This window comes from Bombus flavifrons, chromosome 3 (assembly GCF_040668555.2).
Source record: "Bombus flavifrons isolate JBK064 chromosome 3, iyBomFlav1_principal, whole genome shotgun sequence".
NCBI lineage: Eukaryota > Metazoa > Arthropoda > Insecta > Hymenoptera > Apidae > Bombus > Bombus flavifrons.
The window spans coordinates 17171062-17179121 of NC_138444.1; positions in this window are offsets into that span (position 1 = coordinate 17171062).

The window sequence follows — 8060 nt, forward strand, 5'->3', positions numbered from 1 at the left end:
ACGTCGAGGAGGCGAGAAGAGGCGAGAACGAGAGGTGGAAAAAAGAAAAAAAGGAGAAAAGAAAAAATTGTCTCTGCAGCGCTATGCGATAATCGTGCGTTTGCCTTTATTACTATGGTCGCTCTAGTACTACACGCTACATAGAAAATCGACCGCGGAAACACGGCCGACCAAAGAACGAAATTTATCGCGTCTATGCGGCGTCCGCGCTACCGAGGTACTCCGTCCACGCGTCTCTACGCAATGGCTTGCTAATCGGGTGGTCTCTACCGGGTCTCGACCGGCTCTCGAGACGCGTCGTCGGGCAAATTGCGCACCAAATTTCCTCCGCCGATCTGATCCAAATTCCTACGAAGATGATCGGCCGCGCCGCCCAGCCCGCGAACGAGATTCCCTCCACCGATGCTGTCCAAGTTGCGTTCGCTGCGATAGTCCGCCTCTCGAAGCAAATTTCCACCTCCTATTTGATCGAGATTTCTCCGCGATGGCAACCAGCGACGGGAGCTGTCGTACGAGCCCTCTCGCTCGACCACCAGTCCCCTGCGCAACAGGTTGCCGCCACCGATCTGATCGAGGTTTCGCGAGAATCGATCGTCTTCGGCCTTTCCTTCGTGCACGTACCACCGACCTTTTCCTGGAAGGATCGATCCCCTGCTAAACAACCGGCGTTCGACGTTGCTCGGTCGAGCTGACTGATATCGTTCGTCTTGCGCCGCATTCTCCTGCGGCGAACCTGAAATCCGTCGATCGTCGATCGCAGGTAAGAGATCGTTCGTCGAACTTCGTTCCCTTCACCGTGATGCACCAACCTCCGCCACCAGCACCCAGATCACGCGAAAGCGCGTCTTCTCACCATCGGTTAAGCGTAGAAATCACGGCGAATACGACGCACACGAAGCGGCAGAGAAATTTCTTGGTTTCCTCCGCGGACCAGGCAGAAGCGTATACGAGAAATAAGCGTACGAGATACGTGGAACCAGTCTTTTTTCACTTACCGTGACCTTCCAGGTATTCAACGAGGAATTCCGGTTTGCTCGGCCCGTAAAACTCTCTTCGCAGGGAGCTCGTTTCAGCCTGCAACCAACGCGTCGTTCGATTACGTTGAAATCGTGCTCGTTCGTCGCGAACGCTCCTCACGCGACCATCCGCTCGATTTACAGTCACGCGACATATCCGGAGATCGATCCCCGAGAAAGTTTCTCCGACCGCGAGATCTTCCGCGAGATTTCCCGCGTGATTTCCCGCATGGTTCGCAACGAACCTGCATCTACTCTACGTCCTTCTTTAGCCGTACGACACATAGTTGAATCAATGGAGAAACCACCGCTAGTTTTTCCCCGTTGCCTTCCCGGCGAACGCAACGACGATCGTTGCGTTCTACGTATTCGTGAAACTTTTCTTCGTTGAATTTACGCTTCGTTCGTCCGTGACCATCTTCCGGAATGCTGGACGTTCAACGACGCTTATACCGATCCAATACCGACCGCATACCGATCTCGTCGATTCGTTGGCGCGCCACTTTTACGATCCAATAGCGAACGATGCGACGGAAAGTCGCGCGAGCTATCGCGAACATCGCTGTTTCTGATCGCGTGACTCGAAATTCTGCGAACGATCGAAACTCTGACTCGTTTAGCTTCTTCGAACCAGAGAAACGACGTTACAACGACGAAATGACAAGCGAGAGAGAGAGAGAGAGAGAGAGAAAATAGTAAGAAAGATTTTACCTGGACGGCCAATACGCAACCGGCGATCGAGAGAGCCAGAATCGAGAGAACGAAAGAAGAGTGGCGCGTCATTGTCGATTTGGCACCGCTATCTTTGGCTTCTATCGGAGGTGCGAACGTGGTACTGTCGATGGTAGTTGAAGTTGCAATGCGAGTCCGCGAGTGTTTCTTCTGCAAAAATCGCGTGCCGTGTACCGGTTCATCTCGTCTTTCCTCGAAATATATAGGGTGTAAGCGCGTCGAGTGCACGGACCGGGGGGTGAAACGCTCTTGGAGAACGCACGCGCCGAACCGTCGCACGCGCCGCCGAAATCCATTATCCGTTACGCGCGACCCTTCGCGCCTCCTGTCCTCGTCCCGAGCCATCGTCATTCGTCGACGAGTCGTCACGGCCCATCGAATCGACTTTCCACCACCCACCCACCGATTTCAAACGTTTCGAAAGCGAGTTTCAGCGTGTGAAAAATTAGCCTACGTTATCGTAGCATCGCGTCACCATCTGTCCGGAAAGCGTTCCACCTATGCACATATTTTTCCGCCTGGTTGTGCTATCGTAAAAAACAGATTTTCATCGCTTACAGTGGATCTTTACGAGTAGCGAGCCGCGTGAACCTGCAAATATACGACTTGCCGTTTAGTTGCTCCCCCGAGCCTGTATCAGCCGTTAACAGCGTCGTTGATTTCGCAGCTTTTCGTAACTCGAGTGGCAGAAATATCGAAACTTGACATTCACCGTAGGCGTCTCATCGGAGAAGCAGCGGAAGAAGAAATCGCTACGTCGTTCCGCGCAACTAGAATCAAACGTACGATAAACACTCATTAAGGGGGGGCTAAGGTTAATTCGTAGAAAATAAGGCATGTTTTTGTGAATTATTTGTGACGACACAATTAAAATCTCTTTATTAAAACCAATAGTGCATTAAAGTATGACGTTCGAAGAATATCGTGTGAAATTTTCACGGAGAAATATTAAAAAATACGGCAATGGCAGCAATTATTCGGACGTGTCTCGGGAAAAAGGTAGAATTACGGTGCCCCTGATAACTTGGAGCTGGATCATCTGAAATCAAAAAATCAAAGTTCATTCGTTAGGTAACAGTTTTCCCCAGGTAACGCTGCGAGGGTTTTTCGAAATTTCAATTTTTCACTTTTTTGGAACACTTTGAAGGGATAAATTAGCCGATTTTGCGAAAATTTGCGGTTAATTTTCCCTTCAAAGTGTTCCAAAAAAGTGAGAAATTGAAATTTCGAAAAACCCTCCCAGCGTTACCTGGGGAAAACTGTTACCTAACGAATGAACTTTGATTTTTTGATTTCAGATGATCCAGCACCAAGTTATGAGCAATTCTACTTTTTTCCGAGACACGTTCGAATAATTGCTGCCATTGCCGTATTTGTTAATATTTCTCCGTGAAAATTTTATACAATATTCTTCGAATGCACCCAACAGATCTCACAAAGGACACGACCTAACAAACACGAAGATGGTACCCCGCTGGGGGTAACCACCCACATGTTACATTATTACAACACCAAGATATAACATTTTACCAAATGTCCTACTGGACAAATTGTGAAATTTAAATAAATAAATAGAAAAAAAAAATATTCTTCGAACGTCATACTTTAATGTACTATTGGTTTTAATAAAGAGATTTTAACTGTGTCGTCACAAATAATTCACAAAAACATGCCTTATTTTGTACGAATTAACCTTAGCCCCCCCTTAAACACGACGTAGTACCACGCCAGAATAATTTACTTATAATTCTCAATGAGAATTGATTGTAAAATTCTTCCAAAAGGAAAAAAGGAAGAGAAATTCTTCTAGCGACTACCACTCTTTCTATTTATGTTCCCGCTTCTTTCGATCTTTCGATTTTTGCGATTCTCAAGCGAACAAAATCCCAGGCAGAATCAACCGAATATGCGAAAAGATATTGTCAAAGTGATGTCTGTCTATCCGTCCTCTGTCCCATTGTATCTGTAGCAGCAATGACGCCGATTATTATTTATTCATTTATTTATTTATTTATTTATTCATACGGCTAATACACTTTGGTTAGATGTAATCAACGTAAACGAACGTATATCAACGTATAACAAAAATATGACATTAACGATACACGTTGCCATTAAATTAAGATGAGCGTAAAGCTCTTTCGACGTGTTTCAATTATTGATCGATGATGATCGATTTCTGATTATCGAGATACGAATGATTATTATCGGAGAAGTTATCGCGCGTTTTGTGCTTTCCGTGTTTCGGTAATCTGGTATTTTCTACCTAGTCTTTTACACGCGAAATTCAAAGAAAAAGACGTCACGGGCGGGGTTCGTTAAGGTGAGGCGATATTGGGTGTAGTGGGTTAAATAATCACTCGGTGTTTAGGTCAACGATATATTTGTTAACAAGTGTCTTCTTTTGATCGCGTCGCGTATCGTTCTCGGTTTCGCTAGGCAATCTCACTGCGCGGTTACGACTCGACTTTTTCGCTTCCTGGTTCAAACTTAACTGTCGATCGGATTCGACTCTTTTCTTTTTGTCGGCCTTCAATATCCTCGCTGTTGTAACGTCAATTCACATTAAAGACCAGGCCACACACCGCGGACAGGATGGCACCCAGATGTCTGCACATCCTTGGCGCGTACCCCCGATAGTCTTAAGTAGCCACCAGAGGTCTTGGAATTTTCATAGTTAAGGTCCTTCGGACCAAGCGAGTATCTCTTGTCTTAGATTCCCTTTTACGTTTATTGTCTACCACGTGTTAGCATAGAAAGTTGGTTTTCTTCGCATCTGGTATGTTCCGTTAGCAACTCTCTCGCGAGGGCGGCTAAAACCTTCCTGGTCCACCAACCGTCTTATTATCCAATCGGAGACGGTGTCTACTGCCCTCGCTTCCTTGACCAAAATTGTCATTAACAAATCCGATAGTCCCGTGTCCTTAGACACACCCACCCCTAGCCTTCCTCGGACACGGTATCGTCGGTAAGACTCACTTATTCCGTATCCTCAGAATAGTCAACGTATCTTTACCGGTCTCTACCCTTATAACAGACGCGTACTTAACGTATCATTGTAACTAAGTCTTACGTAACGTGGTTGGAGTGAATTGTGATTTATGTTAAATCAGTGTGTATTACATTGTGCTTGCTGAATTCATAATAAAGTTTAATTAAAACAAAATTAATAGTTGCGTTACGACTCACCTATTTTATTTCGTCAACCAACCCTTAAAATTTACGTGACAAGATCACCGACGATCTATCGGTTTCCTAATTTCTCGTGTCTTCGACGTGACACCCTCACTGTTCTAACGAAAAGTGCGAACAACGAACTCACGTCCTTAGTTCAAAGGACACTCACCCGTTCCGAGCTTTCCTCCGTAATCGCACAAGAACGACGAACTTCACTTGTTCTCATCACGACAGAACAGTCACACTTCATCCCTCTAGACTCGTGCTGTAGACTACAGAGCAGTCACTTCGCATCTATACTCAGTCTGTTCAATTGCTGCTTCTGATACGTCAAGAAAGTCACCTTCTTCTTATATTCAACTGTAAGGGCCTTGCTCTGTTACGAAAGAACATTCAGTGCTCATCTATTGGAGTGTCATACTTCAAAGTATCGTCTACGACATTTATATCATACGTAACGGTGTAACTCTTTGTGTATTTTCGATCAATCGCGGGGAGACGCAATCGCGAGGAAACGCGTCAACGGGAGTCGTAAATTCCCGTTACGATTATAATAATCGACGCCGCGAATAAATCATCCCCTGATTTCCGTTGAGATAATAGGGGTGGTTGAGGTGGTATAACGCTGCGATTCACAGGGTTGTAAAATTTATATTTCCAACAACTTTGTAAAGAAGATAGTTACACTGAGGCGTATGTATAAGTCAAGTAAGTGATTGTTTTAAGGATAGAAACCCGGTAATGACATGTTGACTATTCTAACGACGAAGAATAAGCGAAGCTCGTTCTTATGTGGTTACGGAGGAAAGCTCGGAGTGGCTGTGTCTTTCGAACTAAGGACGTGGATTCGTTGTTCACACTTTTCGTTAGGACAGCGAGGGTAACGATCCGCGATGCCCATTGCTTATAGCCAATATTAATAAGCGAAGATTGGAGGAGGAAGCCTCCTACCGACGTGGCTCGGAGGTGACCAACGTGCAATAAACCTAAGGACTGTTTTAAATACCAGTTATAAACCGAACATACTTGCAGGATTAAAGGTTCCTGCAAGCTAATAAGATTCGGCTTATGGTGGGGCCTTAGGTTTATCGAGCGTCTGTCGAATGGGGCTTGGGCCTTGACGGTCAGACACCGAAGGACGTCGCACGGACCATTTCACGCGACGTAACACTTTGGTGTATTAAGTGTTGGAAATATAAATTTTATAACCCTGTTGATCGCAGTTTTATACCACATCAATTATCCCTATTATCCCACAAGAAATAAGGGGATCGATCTGTTCGTGGCGTCGACTCTTATAATCGTAACGGGAATTTACGACTCCTGTTGACGCGCTTCCTCGCGATCGCGTCTCCCCGCGATACATCGAAAATACAATGATTAACAATAACGGTTAAATAACAAATAAAGATTAACACTGAACTATCAAGAGTCAATAACGCGTTTCTCTAATTGCGTTTGCTTCGCTTAACCTTCCGCGCTTCGCAGCTCGGGGTAGAATGAATCTTTTGGTTCTGTCGAAGTGGTCACCACTTCTAAGAAAACTCTACATCTGGTCTTTTTAGTTTTCTCAAGCACCGAAGCCATCGACAGCGCGTAGACAAAAGACCGCGACGAAGTCAGACCATAAACAGTAGACAGGCGACTTCGGGGTTTTCAGTTATTGGGTAACACATCTAGCGCGCGGATCTGGACCAGCTGAAATTGTATTCTTACTTATAATTACACTTCTATTTAAATATATTTTCTACCTTACAATTTATCCACAGAGTTTTCTCTGTTTACACATCGAATAACCTCAACAGATTCGAAATCAAACAGATTCTTTTGTTTGTTGGCAAATAAATCCTGAGATTTATAGCGGGTCCTTAGGCTAGCTGAAAATATTCTGTAAAAATGTATCGGCATCTGGCAATCGTCTTGTCCAAAGGATAGAGTCTTCGTGTAGCGAGCCACGGGACAGAAACCGTTGGAAAGTTTGCTGTCCAGTGCCGCTACACGATAAACACTTATTATACACGATACAGTACCACGCCAGAATAATTTACTTATAATTCTCAATGATAATCGATTGTAAAATTCTTCCAAATAAAAGAAAAAAATATTAGGCGCTTTGCTTCGGCGATATACATCGTCGCCGAGTGTCGCCACAATACTCTGTGACAAAACAACTACGTGAGGCATCCTCGAATCGAAACGTTCTGCGACGTGTCACGTGAAATTGATACTTGGATCGTAAGAGAAAAGAAGGCTGAGTCGTAACCCGACTATTAATTTTCTTTTATCGAACTTTATTATAAATTTAGCACCTACAATAATAGAATAACACTGAACCGGAGAAAGGGGTTGTACAAGAACAGCGACTAGAACAAGAACTACCAGAGCTGGCTGAAGTCTCGGCTTATATGCGTTTTGGTTCGAGGATGTTGAGGGACCCGGTGTAGGTTATGATGTCCGAAGATCGGGGGTCGATGTCTTATCTTTGATGTGGACTAAGGCGCGTCACAGCCTTGGTGTAGTCTATGACGATAAGGTGGTGATGTGTCCAAAGGAATCCGAAGCTCGGCGGTCGATATCCTATCTCCGATGTAGGTTGAGATTGTGATTGATGTCACAGACGCATGTGCCGCTACAAAGGTCATGCGATAGCATCTTAGAATGGACATCCCAAGTTCACCTTTCCGTCCTCTATGCACAAGACCAGTTTTTTTTTTTCTTTCTTTTTATTTAATTCTTTACATTCACAATTTGTCCAGTTTGGACATTTGGTAGAATTTTTTAGCTGTTTGATTATCACGTGGGTGGCTAACCCCAGTGGGATACCATCTTCGTGTTTGTTAGGTCGTGTCCTTTGTGAGGTCTGCTGGGTGTTTCCTTTTCAGTCTTCTATCCATGTCTGAGGTGTCGATCGTTTCCACAGCTAGCCGGTTTGGGCGTGTTCCTATTCTTTCCTTATATTTTCCTACGTTTTTTTTTCTATTTATTTATTTAAATTTTACAATTTGTCCAGTAGGGCATTTGATAAAATGTTATATCTTGGTTTGTTATAATATAACATGTGGGTAGTTACCCCCAGCGGGGTACCATCTTCGTGTTTGTTAGGTCGTGTCCTTTGTGAGGTCTGCTGGGTGTTTC